This window comes from Miscanthus floridulus, chromosome 12 (assembly GCF_019320115.1).
Source record: "Miscanthus floridulus cultivar M001 chromosome 12, ASM1932011v1, whole genome shotgun sequence".
NCBI lineage: Eukaryota > Viridiplantae > Streptophyta > Magnoliopsida > Poales > Poaceae > Miscanthus > Miscanthus floridulus.
Genome location: NC_089591.1, coordinates 73,913,667 through 73,932,462, shown reverse-complemented (window position 1 = coordinate 73,932,462; position 18,796 = coordinate 73,913,667). Strand labels below are relative to the sequence as shown.

Below are 18,796 nucleotides of genomic sequence, written 5' to 3'. Positions count from 1 at the left end.
CGATGATGGTGTCAATCAGGATGGTGAGAACGAGCACCCATGGACCCTGTCCGGCCTTCTCGATCTGGGTCAAAATGACCAAGATGGCCAGGTAACTTTGGTATCATGTGACTATGTAGCTACACACGCTAATCAATTGAGAGGGTCATAGCTTACTTGGTGTCTCTAGCAGGAGCCTCCGCCGGCCGAGGAGCTAGAGGATTCGGGTAGCAGGAAGGCCAGATCCAAGCGAGGTGTGTTAAAGATTCCTGTTGGTAGGAATGCACACTAGCACATTACTGAGTTCGATGAATTCGGGGATCCACTCTCACCGCCTATAGCTTTGACCAAATACAAGACTATCATCGGGTTACTTGTTAGGGACTTCATCCCAATTAGGTACAGGAAGTGGATTGGGAAAGATGATGACCCAGTGAGAAGGATTACATATGGGATGTCAAGATCCCAGAGTATTTCACTTTCCCAACCGAGTATGATAGGGAGTTAGTCAAGAAAAAAGCAAAAGAAATCATGGGGACATGCTTCAAGAATTTCAAGGGGACATTGTACAAGAATTTTGTCCTCCAAAATAAAGAGCCAGATTTCGATAGTGGATAGTTTAGCAAGCAGAAGGACTTCTGGCAAGATTTCAAGGAATATACGTTATTCGAGGAGTACTTAGCACTGAGCAGGAAGAATAAGGAGAACTCACAGAAAGCGATGAATCCTCATCATCTCGGCTCTCGTGGCTACACCAAAAAGATGCTAGAATTTGAAGCAGAACTTCAAAAGATGGATCGCCTTACTGCGAAAGGCGTTCAGGTTGAGACCGCCGATTGGGAGGCCAGATCAGTATTATACTGTATGGGGAGGAATGTACGGCACGCCGAGGACGGGAGCTTTAGCTCCACAAATCAACCCATGAGCGAACTCATCCAGAGGATCTCCCAAGTAACTAAGGAGGTGAGGCAAGGGACCCGCACTTCTAATAGGGAGAAAGACGTGCTCACCTAAGCACTTAGAACCAAGGAGCACCCTGGTCGAACTAGAGGAACCGGTGTTGTTTCTTAGAAACTAGCATTCCTCCAAGAATCTAGCACTTATCGGAGCCGCTCGAGGGGTAGAACGGAACATGAGGCAGAGTATTTGAGGCGACTAAAAGAGATGGAAGACAGAATAGAAGCACGGATTGAGGCGACTGTTGAAGCGCAAGTCGAGCAAATTTTGCTATCCAAGGGGTCAGGAGTACCACAAAACCCTACTCCTACTGCCTTTAGCCCACAGTTTAGGGGTCGCAGCAACTGCGGATCGACCCCGCTCGACGAAGAAGAGGCAAATGTGCCTCATCCGGTGAACGGCATCAATGAACCCATCAATGTCAAGTTGTACATCCATCAGGAATGGACAAAGGACAAGGTGGCGCTCGGCCAGGCCTGGCCTGCGGGAGACAGGACAATTAATGGCCGCCCAATTCCATAGGGGTACGCTCGCGTCACCATTGACATAATACTTGATAAGAAGTATAACAAGATACCCATTGAGTACCTCGTAGCGGAAGACAGGCCAAAAGTTGGTCAAAACAAGGGATCTCAAGTGGCCTGGCGCAAGCGCTTCATTAAGATTGACCATCAATTGTCCTCTAATGATGAGGACGACTGTGAGTCTTCGCCCACCCACGATGATCACTCACCATCTCCCAATAGAGATCACTCCCCTCCTCATCCGGAGCCATCACCCCAAGAAGACAGAGGTCTCCTTCTATTCCTCCTCGTCCGACTCCATCTTCATCAGCCCCGAGAAAAGAGACTCCTCCTCCTCCTCCTCCATCTTCATCAGCGTCGGGAAAATAGAATTCTCGTCATCATCCTCCTCCTCCTCCACCTCAACCCAAAACAAGATCAAGGACATCCTCGCAGTCACAGAAAAAGTCCTTGGATTCGGTCGTTAATGCTCCCAAAGTGGACCAACAGAAAAGAAAAAGGCTATTCTGTGGCAGCGTTACCACCTTAATGAAAGAAAAATTTATAGCACACATCTCGAAGGAAGATTGTGTTAGTTTCTTCAATCTCTGTGCCTCACTGCCTTCGTATTTTTTGAAGTTTGAATTCAAAAGGCAAACACAGAATAAATACGCTACAACAAGAGACGAAGAAATACATAATAAAGATTTAAGAAACATACAGAAGTACGTCGAAGACAACCTAGGATTAACCATGGAAGAGGCTACGAACATCTATTATGATGTACAAGGGACGGGAACACCGGCAATGAAGTATGAAAGGGGCAATCTTTTGGTTCCCGATCATGAGTATAAAAATCTGACAACATATATGTGCCAGTCACATGAATATTATATGGCTCAAGCAACAGAGATGGACGACTTTGGTTTTGAGGTTATTATCCATTCGCCACATGTTTTCCATTATCCTGAAGAAGAGAAGTTCGATGTCGAGTGGGAGTGCTTGTTCCAGCTATACCAGAAACGCTATCTCGATATTCAAATGTTGACGCTGTGGACTATGTCAGTACCCTACACGTATGATATTATAATTAACTACTCTTTTGAGACCCAAATTGTTAACTTTTGAGCATTTCCCATGATTTTAGGTAGGTGTATAGCAAAATTTTGCATTCTAAAAAGCAAATGGGATTACATAGGCTTCTTGGACCCCTTGCGAGTCAATAAGAGGACATGTCTAGGCCTCCATGGATGTGACGTGGAAGACCTGAAACAGAGATTGATTGTTGTTTTCGATGAATTCACGATGAAGAAGAAAACCCACATACTTCTAGCCTACAACTGCGAGTATGTGTTCTCGGCTTTTAATTTTATGCTTCTTTTTTCGTTAAGATTATTCGATAATTAGGATTCTGTGATTGCAGCAACCATTTTGTCTTCATTTGTGTCAATCTTGCCAAAAATCTGATCGAGGTGTGGGACTCGAAAAAAAAACCATTTCATCATCTGGATGCACTGGTGGCAGTGCTGAATTAGTAAGCGATCCTAATAACATATTATTTTCTAATCACACATACCGCTTTCTAATATTTCTCCCTTTAATGTTGCTCAGTGTCCGAAGAAAACATATCGGTGGGACGCCGGTCCCATTCTAGGTTGTCGAAATGGAGGGGAAGTATCTATCATAGCCAGCGGAAAACAATGAATGCAGGTTTTATGTAATGTGGGCAATGCTTCGCTATATCGGCGGGAAATCGAAGGAAGCCGATAAGTTGGTGTGTATAATCCTTATTTCATTTATGTCTATTAATAATTCAACAAAATGATTTACTGTTCCTCTTTGGATATCATTTTTTTTTGAACGACAGCGCAAGAAATATAATCACCAAAGGCTGTTAGACATGGAGATCGTCGCACTGTAATCGGAGCTCACAAAATTCATCTTAGCCGAGGTATTAGAAAAAGATGAAGTATTTTCCATTGCACAATCCATGAAGTACAAGAACCAGTATGGCCCAGAGCGGCTCGCCAGATTATTGTAAGAAGTCCGAGAAGCATTACACGATCTGTGAAGTCCGAGAACATTTCTTTTTTATTTTGATGGATCGAGATCTAGATAAGAACATTTGAACCGTAACCGTAACATTTGTAATGTTTAATATTGATGGACCTGTCGTCTATGTAGCGTATATAAAGCGAAGCCCGATTGTACAAAAAAATATATATTAAAATCAATTATAAAACAATAAAATACGAACGGGCCATCACTGCCGGTTAGCAACGAACCGGCAGCGTTATCGTAACCATCACTGCCGGTTATCAACAAAGCGACAGTGTTGTCTTGCTCAACACTGCCGGCTTGAGTCATGAACCGACAGTGTTGGCTTGCTCAACACTGCCGCTTGAGCCATAAACCAACAGTGTAGGCTTGCTCAACACTGTTGGCTTGAGCCAAGAACTGACACTCTTGAAGCAACCATCACTGTTGGTTGGGATTACAAACCGACAGTGTTGTTTAACTAAACACTGTCGGGTGGAGCCGATACTGTTGCCTGTAGATCAGTGTCGGTTTTTAAGAACCGATAGTGATGTCAACCCCCCATCACTGTCAGTATGCCATTGTCGGTTCAAAATCCGGCAGTAAAGGGGGTTTTTGAACCGACAGTGATGTCCAGATCTAGAGTAGTAAAAGCTTACGTGTCCGCGTCCTATCTGATTCTGATATGAAGACGATCCACGTGTCCGTGTCCGATACAATTATTATTATTTTCTACAAATTAGCCGTCATAGATGTCAACAAAAATCTTATGCTCCCGGTGCAACGCACGGGCATTTATCTAGTATCTTTAAAAGCTATTGCTTCATAACCCTGATCTCTTTTCAACAGTGACGATGGGCGCTAGAGTGTTTCCCTCATATGGTATAGGTGGGGCATGTACCGATACTCGATCACTACTACAAAAATCTTTTCCCAGGAGGGCAAAATGGGTTAACCAAGGTGCGCAAAGCGTCCGCTCCATCGAAAGGTCTACGTTAATGCAGACCTATGCAGTTAATCCCATTAACGCAGGCAGTCAGTTTGCCCTTCTGCGAAAATAGATTTAAAAAATAAAAAAGGCAAAAGCCCACGGGCGAGCCTATTTTTGAGCGTGTCAGCTCCCAGGACCGCCATCGTCACCGAACCACTGAAGCTCGCCAGATCCGTCGGCCCCGCGCATGCTAGAGAAGAGCCAAGCCCTACGCCGCCGCCGCTGCTCGGAGGGTGGGGAGAGGAAAGAGCCGAGAGAGGCATGCGAAAGGTGCCACTACGGGTGAGGGAATGGGTGGTGTGTGGGGAAAACCCTTAGTGGCCTATACATATGTGAACACAGGTAACCGGCCTTCTATGCTTCTTTGGGCCTCGGGCCATTTTTATGAGCCATTTTCGGAGGCCCGCCTCGGGAAATCGATTTTAGGAGACGGTTATTTTATGTCCGCCTCCGTAAATCGATTTCACGAGACGGGCAATTCTGACCGCCTCCATTAATAAAATATCTGCCTCCGTAAATGCATTTTGCGAGACAGTTAATAGTGACCGCCTCTGTAAATGAAAACGTTCGCCTCCGAAAATCATGGACATTTTACGAGACAATATGATTTTGTGACTGCCTCTGTTAATGTTTGGGTTGTGTCTCGTAAAATCATTTTTGTAGTAGTGGGTATCCATACTCTGACTTTCCATGATATACATTTCTTAGTTTTTCTTGGTTTTGGTTAAAGTACGGAACGGAGGGATAGACACTTCCCTGAAGAGAAGTATTCTCTACAGATCCGAAGCAGTTATTTCCATCTCCTCCCTCCCACTCGCCCCCTTAGGTTTGCCTGCCTCATGCCATCACCCTCTTTGTCGGTGTTTTGTGGACCAACAATAAATTTAGCGCCGTGCTGCTCAAGGAAATCGATGGTGGTACTCGAGACACAAAGAATTATACTGGTTCAAGACGAAGCTCTACGTCCAGTGTCAGAAATATTTGAGTTCATGTTCCTCGGTTCAAATGCTCCGAAGGCTTACAATGGCAGGTTCATAAGCTAAGGTTCTACCAGTGAGAAAGTTCGAGGCAGGAGAAATTAATCCTGAGAAAGAAGGCCCAACTCCCTTACGCAGTCTTGGGGGCCATGTGACAATCGAGAGGGGAAGGTTCCCCCGATCTAAGTGGTCGAGAGCTGAGGGAGGGGGAAGTTGGCGAGCTTGGTCGGCGGGGCCCCTGCGTCTTGTCGTTGCTCTTGTTCACACGTCCGAGTAAGGTCGCGGGCTTCTTGCTCCTCACGTCTAAGGCATGGTGTGCCATGACGGTACGGCGTGGGTCGTGGTTGTTCACCTACTGTCCTTGCAGCGTGTGAGCACAACGTGACTCGTGGCCCTTGTCCTGGCGCCTGTTATCCCGGGGGGAGCGGCGTGGCGCCAGTACACGGAGTGGGCTGCCATCCTCTGCTGGCTACCTACCTTCCTGGTCATGGTAGCGTTGCCCCCAACCACGTGTGGTCGGATGGAGGAGTCTCAGGCCTGGCGGGTTAGGTGGAGATTTGACTTTGGATCGAGGAGTCCCGGGCCTGTAGCGGGTACGTTCGTAAGCCCGCATATATATACCACCTCAACCAGAAGTAGGTACGGCAACCGCACATGGACAACATGCGTGGTAGGAAGAGAGAAAGGGAGGAATGTTTGACTCACATGACGGGATATGCAGTAGTAACGGTGGCTAACGGATTTCTTATCTTATTCATATCCATCCCTCTAATCAAACGACAAGATTGAATCTTTCCATCACTAATCAAACACAGAGATAGAATTATCACATGCTAATAAAAACACAAATGGATTCGTCCCATTCTATCTCACTTTGCGATCAAATTAACCCCTAAGAAACTTGAATGACACCCGACCAAACGGACCCAGACTTTAATGATAGCTGACACTTGATTGGAACATGATGAAAAGGGACCAAAAACCCTAAACCCAAACTCCAAATAAATGGCCTTAAAATCCTACTCCTAACACTCTAAACCTTAAACAAGGAAAATAAAATGACAACCAAAGACTAAATTTTTTTGAGAAAAAAATAAACTTCCTTAGAACTTCTATATAGTGCCAGAGCTGAAATCACAGCGACGATCCAGACTACTTATGCTTCGGCGACGATCTTGTCTAATATCCGCACTGCTATCAAAGGGCAACTTGCCACGAGATGCTTGAATCCCTCTGTCTTCATGACAACAGCAAGCACATCTCGCGAGGCAATAAATCTGAGGCAGGCACCTTTGAGACGGCCGAAGTGGTGCTGCTCTGTTAGAGCAAGCGTGGTGGCAACAGTCTGCGCATCGATGCCCTGGCACAAGCTGACCTCGCACATTAGCCTTAGCCTGTCCAGCCCGTATCGGTCCGCGGCAACCAGCAAGTGTTGCATGGACGCAGTTCTTTCGTCGTCATCGTCACCTTTCTTACTATCTGATGACATTGTTGAATCTGTGTATACGAAGTGAAGAAGCTCCTCGAAGACGGAGGGCTCCATGTCAGCGACTTTGATGGGCTCTGCCGTGGCCTTCTCCTTCATGGGACCGAAGAGCTCTGCTTCGAACACCGGAGACCGTGCAGCAAGAACACATCTGTGGGCATGGAACAGCTGGCCATTGACGTCGAACGTCACGTCCGTGCCCTTCCCAGTCTTCAACATGCGCTCAAAGTGCTGCTGCATGTTTGGCTCGGGAAACTCCTCCGTGATGGTGGCTGCTGCGGGTACGTCGTCCTCAGATTGAGATTCGCCGATGACAGTCAGGGCACACCTGATCGTGAAGCGGTAGTTGTTGAGGCGCAGCAGTGGTTTTAGCTTGGATTTCGTGAAGCGGTCGTTGTTGAGGCGCAGCAGTGATTTTAGCTTGGATTTCTCCACGAACTTGGGGAAACCCCACTTAGAATCTGCTGCCTCGAAGGTATGTGATACCATGACGGAGGAGCACCTTGTTAGTTCAGATACTTTGCCGTCTTTCTGCAGTAATTCCAGAGTGTACTTCGTCCTAGTCTTGGTATATTCTTTGGTCCGTCAACCAAATACAAGAACGCCGACACGTACTCAGCCTTGTCCTCCTCCTTCGACCCGTCGGGATAGACCCTGATGTTCCAGCCACGACCGCCGGCGCTGAAGGTCCTGGAGCTCACGAATCTGCCAGCGCCCATGCCTTCCAGCAGCGAGAAACTCGTCACCTCGAAACTGTGGACTGCTTGGACGCTCGCCGTCATGCACCTCGAGCTCGAGGTCGTCGTCTCGACTAAGCGCTTGTCCATGGTTGCCACCTGGCGATAGGGTCGATCGATTTGGTGGTGCCCTCTTACTCGTCAGACGCGATGTGGCCGATGAGCACAAAAGATGTGTTGGAAATAAAGATATGTAGTTAGACATAATTGGAGACAAAAACAAACTCTAGAGATAAAGTTGGAATAAGATTAGATCTAGTATAACTTAGCGTATATGTACCTGTAAATATCCCCTAGGGATTAATTGTAATTAACACCCGATCAACAACAGATTATTAGAGTTTCTGCCATACCCAACATTTTCTGCAGGGTCGACACAGACGTGCTCAATCCTATATACTAATCTGAATGCTATATACTAATCTATATAGCCTAAGCAGTTCGGTCGATGGTTTTTACGGTTGATAAGCCAGCTGATGCTGTTTTGTTATGAAAAAAAAATATTATACCATGGCTGATAAGTTCAAGCGATCTATATAGCCTATATCTTTTTGCAAAGATCTATATAGCCTATATAGATGGAGGTCACTAAAATCATTTATTGCTATAAAGTTGTTTTCTAGCTAGATAAGCCATGTCATCACCATCGACAGTGCTAGTGTCCGGACGTGCGTCCGGACGCCCACACCTGCACTCTGTTTCACGTGCCCCACGCAGGGGCCCATGTCGCCCGAACGTCACCAGCATTGAGAAGAAGGGGATGAGGCGACACAAGCGTTGTATCGGATGCCTAGCCGGCGCCGGGAGGAGGAGACACTGAGGCGAGGCAGCAGAAGGCGATGAGAGAGATGCAACACCCAATTTATACAACACTTGGAACATACGTCTGAAGAGGGATAAAACACTTGAAACATGTGTCGGAAACACTTGCAAAAACACCTGAGAAGCACTTGAAACCAATGTAAACATATGCAACATTCAGATAAAACACTTGCAACATATGTGTGAAACATATACAACATCCAGATAAACACAATTGCAACATATATCTAAAAACAGATAAAGCATTGGGAACAGTCGAACAGAAGCTTGTAACATACGTGTACAACCATTGCAACATATGCAACATCCTGATCTACTTTTACAACATTCATATAAAACACTTACAACATACCTATGAAACATCTGAAAGACTGAAACGCTTGAAACATGCGTTTTGCAACGTCGGGGAGGCCGAGGCCGGTCGATTCCCGCTGTCGGGGTCGGAGCCAGCGGCAAGTGGTGGTGCTCGAGCACCGCCAGCACTAGCACCAGCGCGCGGTGCGCGAGCACCATCACCACCAGCATCGGGCTTGGCTTGGCTGGACGGGCGGCGCGCGCGATGGGCGGAGCGAGCACCAGCTCCAGCGGCGGCGCGCGAGCACCACCACCACCAGTGCCACCGGTACCGGCCTTGGCTCGGCCAGGAGGGTGGAGCACGCCGTGGCGGTGCAGGCACGATAGCACGGTCACGGTGGAGCACGCCACAACGGCGATTCGAGAGTGGGTTCGAGAATGGGTGCGGGGGTGGGGGTGTTTCGAGATGAAAGTGAGAGCGGAGATTTTTTTAGCAACGCGGGATAGGTGCGACCGTGCGAATGACAGTGTTAAGCTGTTCGGGTGGACGTCGAGGCCCACCGGCGCAAGTGTCCAAACGAACGGACACCCCACCCATAGCATTTCCGCATCACCATTAGTCATCGCCATTAGTCACAAGCTCCTAGCCTTATCTGTCCGTCCATGTGTAATGCTCCTTCACCTTGCTACGTCCATCATGCATCTGTTTTCTTTTTGTCTTTTTCAAATTAGTGGATAAGCACGTGTTGCAAGGACGTGTCTATGATTATAACAAGCTTGGAAAACTCATTAATTTATCAATTACAGGGGCAAATTCACATAGAAAAACTAGTCTTTTCTCAGCTTAACTGACACAGTTAACTCAATTATAGGGGCAAATTCACATAGGAAAACAAGTCTTTCTCAGCTGAACTGACACAGTTAACTCCTCTAAATGGAACTGGGTAAACTATGCATTTGTTTTGGAAAAGCAGGACAACATCACAAAGTTAAATAAATGAGAACAACATTTTTTTGTATTGAACATTGAATCAGATGTTGGATTTGGTGATGGTGTTCCTTATTTTATTTGAAAATCGCTTGGATACCTTATGTTTCAGCATGGAGGAAGTACAATACAAATAGTAACTTCTATGGAGAAGAGAGCTGTCCCTCAAAAGGTCCGAAAGCTTAAAGCTGGAACATTTATTCCATTTTCTGGAAAATATATAAATGAATGAAAAAACATAGATTTTTCTAAGAAACAAAAAAAAAAATACAAACTTGTTTGGGACTTCTGCAGTGCCAGATCTAGCTGAAATCACAGGGAGACTAGCTACACGTTTATGCTTCTGCGATCTTGTCTAATATCTCTACCACAATCAAAGGGCAGCTCGCAACAAGATGCTTGAATCCATCTGTTTTCATGATAACACCAAGCACATCTTGTGAGGAAACAAATTTGAGGCAGGCGGCTTTGAGACGGGCACAGCGGTGCTTCTCTGCTAAAGCAAGAGTGGTGGCGACTGTCTGCGCATCAATGGCATGCATAAGTTGACCTCGCACATTAGCCTCAGCCTCTCCAGCCCATATCGGTCGGCGGCGACCAGCAAGTGTCGCTGCATGGACACAATTTTGTGGTCATCGTCACCGTAGTGGTGTTTATCTGATACTGAATCTGTGTATATGAAGTGAAGAAGCTCCTTGAAGATGGAGGGCTCCATGTCATCAACTTTGATGGGCTCGGCCTTCTCCTTGATCGGACCAAAGAGTTGTGCTGCAAACACCGATGACCGAGAAGCAAGAACACATCTGTGGGCATGGAACAGCTGGCCGTCCACGTCGAACGTCACGTCCTTGCCGTTCCCAGCCTTCAACATGTGCTCAAAGTGGTGATGCATGTTCAACTCTGGAACTTCTTCTTCCACGACGACGGGTACGTCCTCGGATTGAGATTCGCCAATGACAGTCAACACACACCTGATGGTGAAGCAGTCGTCGTTGAGGCGCAGATGCTCTTTCAGCTTGGATTTGTCTATGAACTTTATATAACCCCAGCAACGATCTAGCAACGATCTGGTGACTTGAAGGTATGCGATCCATCTTCGTCGTCGTCGCTATCGTCGCTGCTGATTAGTTCGGATACTTTGCCATCTTTCTTTCTCCAGTAATTCTAGAGTGAAGTTGCTCCTAGCATCCTCTGCGCCGTCGGCAAAATACAGGAAGACCGACACATACGCCGCCTTGTTCTCCTTCTTCTCCTTGGCTTCCACCCGTCGGGGTAGACCATGATGATGTTCTAGCCACGGCCGCCGGCGCGGAAGGTCCTGGAGCTCACGAACCTGCCCGCACCCATGCCTTGGAGCAGCGAGAAGCTCGTCACCTTGAAACAGTGGACGGCTTGGACGATCGTCGTCACGCACCTCGACTTCGACGACGTCGTCTCGACGAGTCGGCGCTTGCCCATTGTGGGTCGATCGATTTGGTGCCGCCCTTACTCGATCGTCAGACGATCGATGATGGCGATGATCACATCATATCGACGCAGACTGCGCGTGTTTGTGCTTTTCTCCCTTCTTCTTTACTAGCAAATATGTAGGTGAGTAATAAATTTTAAAATTCATTTTTTTATCTCCCTCCTACGTTGTTTTCAATTGAGAATTTGAAATTTGAGCTTGATTGGAAACTATTTTTTTGATTTAATATGTCGCGGCATCAACATAGATAGGTAATCGTCCAGCAATAAATATGCGATAGAATATGTTGGAAATTAATAATTAATTCATCAAAACATTGTTTGAACTATATATGAATATGCATTATGACATACTTTTCATTTTCTCATACATATTTTGTAAAATGCCACTCCTACAGAACTGACATTCACTGTCAGCTGCTTACGAACCGACAGTGACAACTCTGTCGATTCAAGTCAAGAACCGACAGTGATATTGCGTCATTACGGCCAGTTTATGAGACGTTTTTTTTAATCGAAGTGTCATGAAAATAAGGTCAACATGAGTGAGTGGGCCGAAAGCAAGCGAGTGATCATACGGTTCCCAACAGGAACAAAATAATGCCAGATAACTTAACTGTGAAATTATTATACTATAAGAACCAATGTTTATTCTACATAGGGTTATTCAAATTTGTTTGTGCTAGACCTCTCGACCCACCAACTAGTGCAGTTTCAGCCTTTCTCTGATGATATTTTTTTTCTATGTTGTTTATTTTTTTCATCCCTTGCTGCATGCCGTGCTTTTCCCTTTTCATTTTGCGTTGGTTCATCAACTTGCGCCTGTGAATTTGATGTACTATGGACACCTGTTTGAAAATCAGTCGACAAAGATTAGTCCATGCGGTTGCTATGGGTACACAAAATTTGAACAAAAATAACATAGAACTGAACACATGATATACATATTAATTATGGTGGATATAATATCGGGAAAAAAAACTTCACATGAAACTTAGGGTCTCGTTGAAAATGACAAGCAGTCTAGGATTAAACATGAAAGGATTATAAACGCGACGGAAAGAGTGACTATGCTATTAGAAAACTCATGCTAAACTTTAGGCCATGTAAACAAAATGATACGGTCTGTGTGCCTACTGATTATCCTCTTTAGGTGAACGCATTCGGTGGCATCACGAGGCTGGCATTGTTTCCAAATGCTGCTGGAGTGCTGGCGTCCAAGGAAGAGATGCCTGCCAGTTAGTGTGGTGTGACTGCAGAAGTGCAGAATCACCACGCTGAATGCAGCAAGGCAAGTTTGACGGCTCAGATGCCACCGGTTCTTATCCACCTTGGTCTTGTTATCTCAAGTTGCCTGATCAAACGAATCAGTTGGTCAGGAAGGCATACTTTCATGGAATCACAATACCTCTTATATATAACCATAAGACTGCAGGAATGAGAGAAGCTAACTGAAATATGTCAGTATACATATACATCATAAAGTCTAAGGAAGATATAATCAGGTCGTACCTCTAATTTCTCCCATTGTACAGGTCAGAACAGAACACAATTCCGCTAATGAGTTTTCAGGTTCTAGCAATTGAATTACCATACTAAACAATTAAGAGGTCACATGTCAGACTCTTTGTAGGTTAGCATTTTGATATTCTGTAAACACATTGTCCATTTACGGTCAAGTTACAGTAGTGGTCCAAGATGGAGTGACTGTGGTTGTGCAACAGCTAAAGATTGCTTTAAAAGTTGATTCACTATTGCATCAAAGTGATACTTCTGAAATTAGAGGTTCACTTAGCTGCTCTACTACTACGGTAACAGGCTTACACAAGTATACAGGGTAGCTATTGATGACCTGCTGTGAAACGAAAAAAGTTGATGCCAGACCCATACAGCTACATGTTCTAATGATCAATCAAAGGAGTCAACATCCAAACAAGAACTAAACTATTCAGAACCTATACTTATCGGCAATGTAATAAACTAAAAGTCACAAGCACTTGCACGCGGATTATTGTCATTTATGCAAATCACAATGTTCAGAACCTATGCCAACTGCTTGCTGCTGCAACCGAACATAGCGGTCCAACCAAGTAAATTAAAATGAGCTGCTATAAGATCAACAATTTTCAACACACATGCAGGAATTGTTTAAAGCTCAGTGATGTTCAAATTACCTTGCCATAATTAGCTTAACTAATGGATTAGAACTGTGTTGTTGCTATCACTGAACAATAACTGGTGTTGCTGATCTGAAAATGAAAGTGGCTACTAACTGAATAAGAAAGCACATGACCAGACAAGAAATTCAGAACAGCGTGATCTGCAGCTGCTAACAGCGAGAGACAGATAGCAGATCGATGGGAGTTGGGAGGAATGAAAAACAAACAAGCTAAGATCAAAGTGCGAGATCTTATGTGGGCAGCGACGACACGGAGGAGCCCCCTTGCAAATCCTGGCTTAGTACATAATCTCCCCTGAACGAATTAGTAAACCTACAGTATTCCAATTCATAACCCACTATAGTGATCTTGCTGGCCTTAACCGTGCTGTCATGTTAGTTAGGGCTTGGCATTGAAGTTCATGGACAAATCATCTGAAATAATAATAGTACCTGACATCAGTTTATACAATAACATAGATCTGTAATATGCCCAGCTACAATTTACAAATCAGCTGTTAGGAAAGGAACATTAATTCTTCTGTGAATGGCATAGTTGGACATGTAAACTTGTACATTTAATAATTTATACAATAACATAAATCTGTCATATGCCCACCCAACTTTTATCTGTCCCATAATGTTGCATTCAGAATAAGCCAATTAATATGATATGAACACCGAAGATATTACAAGCAGCATAGGTAAAGGAAGTTATGCTCCTCATGATCAAGGAAATAGCCCACCAGAGTCAACAATAAACAAAGATATAATCTCATACAAAAAAGAAAAAACTGTACTCATGTTATGATTCTAAACTCTTATTCCACCTGCTGCAGAAAGAACTGCATTACACACAAAAATACAGCTTAGATCGCAGTTACATTGGACTTACTCATAAACTATGATTCCGAAATCCGAATACCTGATACTGCAGTGGTGCTCCTCACTGCTCGAATGAAAAATCCCCTGTGTTGGTGCCCCAAACATGTGAGGATAGTGAGAGAGAGTGAAGGCCTGATGCGGCCTCGTCGTCGAGTGGCCACAGCCATGTTGGAGCCACCCACGGACCCCAGTGCCGCCGGTCAGGAGGAGAGGGGAGGGTGCCGCACCTCCCTCGGTCTCTTTCATGCTGTCCAGCTCTTCAGTTATCTCAAAGAATACTACAGTGTTATTAGGTGAAATAACAATTGAAAGAAGTAAAGAACCTTTTCCTGTTTTTTTTCTCTCAAAGCAGTAATGGGTCTTTTCTCAAAGTCAGGATTAATTAATTTCCAACCATACTATTGCATTATCACTTGCTATCTAAATTGTTGCTCTAAATTACACTACTGCATCATGCCCATGAAAGAAAATAAATTACAAGGGACTAAATATTCGGTTGTTCGGTAAACTCACATTAGGATCATCTCCAAATCCTCATGTTCTGCACTGCAACAATGACAACAAAAAGATGGATTGCAAAAATTAGAGATATCGAGCCACTTAATTGAATGCTCAAATGAAATAACAAAGGCTTAATTGTGGATGTATTACTCTCAACATTATTGACAAATTGGACAATATACTGGAATATCAGACTCCTCGGCGGTCCAGGGCGTCTGGTCCAGTCTGGTCGGGCAGCCCAGCGTGACGAGCATGGAGAACGGGAGAAGTCAACAACCAGGTAAAATAGGAGCCCATCTTCGATAATTCCCGTGGGTTTGATGTCGTGGAACCCATATCTTCTGCCCCTGTGGATGTCGCGTATTCGGCAGCCATACGTCTCGCCGTCGGGCACCATCGAGAAACCGCTCGACAGAGCTGTGTGCAAGCCAACGCAGCACGCGGCTCTGGCGCGCGGGCGCATGGGCATTGACGCAGATGCAGCACGTGCGCTGCCTGCGTCCGTCCGAGAGGTGCGGCGTGCTCTCGCGACCCCCTGGTCCTGCTGGACCGCCATCGGCTCCGGCCGCAACGCCCCCGGGATCCCTCCATGGAGCCACCAAGGACCACCGGGAGAGGACATCGGCTTCCTCGTCTGCACCCCAGCTTGACCTGCTGCTTCATAGAGGACGACGCGCATCTGCGAGAGAGGGAGAAACAATGCGGGTGAGGGAAAGGACAGGGACAAGGAGAGGGGAGGGGCTTACCACGGCCTGGGATTAGGCGCGATGACCAACGGATCCCAGCCGTGTCACGCGCAGATCCTGGCTGCCTGCCTCACGGCGAGAACGACAGCGACGGCGAGGGTGCGACGGCGAGGTCAGGCAGCGACGGCGAGGTTGAGAGGGCGAGGACGGCCGTGGCGCGGGGGCGGCCTCGAGGCGCCCGCGCGGTTGCGACGGCGAGGGCGGGGAGAACGGCGGCCCGGGAGGAGCGAGGGCGGGGGCGGGGGCGGGGGCACTGGGACCGAGTGGGCTGCGAGTGGGCCGAAAGCAAGTCAGTGACCGAACAATTGGATGAATGAATGAGCCAGATGAAAAAAAGCCCAGACCAAAAAAGAGGCTGAAATTTTGCCTCTTTATTAATAGACATAGATATAGAAGAGCTTGTCGCGTGCTTGGTTTAATTTCGGCAGCCGTATGAATTATCAGAAGCATTTTTCTGGGGGGTGGGCGTGTGAGGTGTCGGTTCGGAATGCTGTAGGGGCGAGGGAGACATGTTGTAGAAGACACGGACTCCAGCCAGAAAAAGAAAAGAGATATATCTAGGTCGCCTCTTACCAAACTCTTGCCTCTTCATCCAAACTTTATAATACTAGTACAGTGCCCGTGCTAACGCTACAGCATCATTTCAGGGATGCACATGAAAATGACGAAACGATGATATAACAATAACACGGTTTTATGTCTGATCTTACAAGAATCACTGGCTACAGTTGAGGGATCAAGAGAACAAACTCAGAGATGCTTCACTTTAGAAGCTATCGATACAATTCTCTTCTGCAGTTCCATTGCCTATGACATTGCATACAGGGCTGCAACAATTGGACTGGAGCATGAGCAGCAATCAGAACTTGCTTCTGCTCTTCGCCCAACAGTTAGCATGGTAGGACAATCCATTCCAAGGAGTGATGGTTCACTGAAACCACCCCACACACGAACGTCTAGACATAGGAAACAGTCACAGAAACTGTCAAGATGGAAGTGGTCGCTAAAGATCATGTACTTGTGCGGCCCGTTCCTGAATTTTGACATAAGGCAGCATGAAGCCTCCAAAGGTCAAATCAAGTCATCTGGTTTTAGCTTGTGCCGAGTGTGCAATGTCAGTTCCTCGCAGAGTGAGCTGCAGGCAAATGGACATATAGTTCAGAACCATACAAGAAGTATTATAGCTAAATGTAAAAATTCACCAAATTATAGATTCAGGCACCAAAACAGCAACTGTTAGCTGCAATAATTAAAATTGAAGTCAGGGCACATGGATTGACTAACCAACACAAATCACCAAGCTTAGGGTAACTTACCAGAAATACAAAAATAGAAACTGAAGTAAACATATCGTGCCTGTATGTAGTGAATTGTAGGAGTGTCAGATGCACCAAAAAATGAGATGCAAAAAATAGGCATTGCATAACACAGGCTGTCCCTTCCCCTGAAATGTCAGGCAATAAACAAACATTCCAATAAGCCCAAAGTTTCAGAAACACACATGCTTGAATAAGCATGTATGTCAGAAATTAGAGGATCTGATCTTTTAAAAAAAATTAAAGGATCTGACATCTTTTAGTTCTGTCAAGCAATCAAATGACTATTAATTGTATGATACAGTAGACAGATAGTTTCACCTTGCAGTTTATTCAAGTCATGCAAAAACCTGCTTTTCCATCTCTTTGGTGGCAGGCAGACAAAGAACCTATCTGCATCTGCACCAATCTGGTCATGTCTCCTTTTCCATTGTGATCTCTCTGTGATTTTTTTTATTTAGCTAAATAAACTGACAGTTCATTTCAGAGTGACATTTATAAACATACAGGAGCGGTGCTCTGCTCAAGCTCATGCAGGCCTCCAGAAAAAATGAGAATGGTGTTTAAACTACGCACCAACATGTATGCACTCATGGCATATAAAACACAGAAGAAGCCTCTTTACCGCACAACAGAGCTCCTCACTACACCAATCCATACAAGGCCGTATGAATTTTCCCCAAAATATTCATTCAACATCTTCAAGAGAGTACATTGTGTCCAAAGCATTTGTAATGAGTTAATTGAAGTCAGAAAAATAAAAAGGTATCCCCCAAGCACAGGAAAAAAGTTCAGGTTGATACAGATAACTGAATTCATCTATCGCACATCGTTATTCACACACAAGTTCTAGGCCTCATCTGTATAGATGATCTGGGCATTGTTAAATGAAAATCTATTATATGCCCTCCCATGGCTATTTCAAAGGATAAGCACCAATAATAATAGGAAATGATAACCAATAATACAAATATGTGGTTAAAATTGTAACATATAGTTCTCTCGCAAAATAGGAACAATTAAATTGACAGCGATTGTTAGAAATTTATCATCGCAAACAACCACACAAGAAACCGAAACCGAGACAAGAACAGAGAGGAAAATAAGGCTACGTACATGGCCATGAAGTTGCAGTGGTTGTGGCGGATCGGATGCAGTGCCGTATCACATCGTCACTCAATTTGGACCTCGCCACTCGGCCGGTTCCTCCCCTGCTTAATGACCGCCCCGCCGCTGCCCTCCTCTCCTCCCCGACTGTCGGCTCCCTTCCCCTTCCCTGTCGACGGCGAGGACTCCCCGTTGCGCTCCCTCGCTTAGTCCTCGCGGGGCAATCCGAGGAGGCGGGGAATAGGGTTTGGGGGGCTGGTTTTGCGGCGCGGAGGCGGCGAGTGGTCTCGCTGTGGCAGCGTTGGCGAGAGGAAGGGGAGGAGCGGTGGCGCTTAGCCCAGAGGCGGCTCGCCCCGCCGCGGTCTCGTCTCGCTCGTTGGCGACCCCGCGCGGCCTCGTCCGGCGGCAGCGGCGGCGGCCCCCGCGTCCCTGGGGTCGCGTGATGTGGCCGTGGCCTCGAGCCCCTCGACGGAGGCGGTGTCGGCGGGGCGTGGAAGGGGCGACACAGCTGCTTCCGCCGGCAGAGGCGTTGGGGCCGGCGGCCGGCTTGCCCTGGTGGCCATCGCCCTGGTCGCGCCTTGGGGAGAGGATCGCCGGCGCCCGTGAGTCGCGCGTGTGGGAGAGAAGAAGGCGTCGGGGCAACCGAAATCAACGCAAGCCTCGCATGCGCGTGGGAGGTCCGCGTGAGGGCCATGGAGGGCAGACACACATGAGCCGTCGGATCTGATGAGCAACGAGAAGATAATGGCTAAGAGATAATCTGGTGCATGGTGTTATATTTTGAGACTTTTCTCTGTGTGCCATTATAAAAGATCGTAATTCCCTGTGTGCCTCTGAAAAAATTC

The 18,796-nt window shown here is 46.2% G+C and overlaps 2 long non-coding RNA genes and 2 pseudogenes across 6 annotated transcripts; all 4 read right to left on the bottom strand.

Annotated features, from left to right (window-relative positions):
• Positions 1-329: 329 nt before the first annotated feature.
• Positions 330-7,757, bottom strand: LOC136496135 (BTB/POZ and MATH domain-containing protein 2-like; annotated as a pseudogene).
• A 2,349-nt stretch (positions 7,758-10,106) lies between these two features.
• Positions 10,107-11,229, bottom strand: LOC136496134 (BTB/POZ and MATH domain-containing protein 2-like; annotated as a pseudogene).
• A 616-nt stretch (positions 11,230-11,845) lies between these two features.
• Positions 11,846-15,766, bottom strand: LOC136497080 (uncharacterized). 4 transcript variants are annotated; one of them, XR_010769197.1, is made up of 5 exons: positions 14,933-15,766; positions 14,795-14,827; positions 14,322-14,538; positions 12,376-14,241; positions 11,846-12,086 (listed from the first exon to the last, which is right to left on the bottom strand). It is a non-coding gene; the product is annotated as an uncharacterized lncRNA (long non-coding RNA). The 4 variants fall into 4 exon arrangements; XR_010769200.1 differs by having other exon boundaries at positions 12,376-14,538; positions 14,933-15,461; positions 15,529-15,766; XR_010769199.1 differs by having other exon boundaries at positions 12,376-14,538; positions 14,933-15,461; positions 15,532-15,766.
• Positions 15,767-16,182: 416 nt separating this feature from the next.
• Positions 16,183-18,633, bottom strand: LOC136497309 (uncharacterized). Of its 2 annotated transcripts, none has more exons than XR_010769274.1 (2): positions 17,166-18,633; positions 16,183-16,972 (listed from the first exon to the last, which is right to left on the bottom strand). It is a non-coding gene; the product is annotated as an uncharacterized lncRNA (long non-coding RNA). The 2 variants fall into 2 exon arrangements; XR_010769275.1 differs by having other exon boundaries at positions 17,961-18,633.
• Positions 18,634-18,796: the final 163 nt, after the last annotated feature.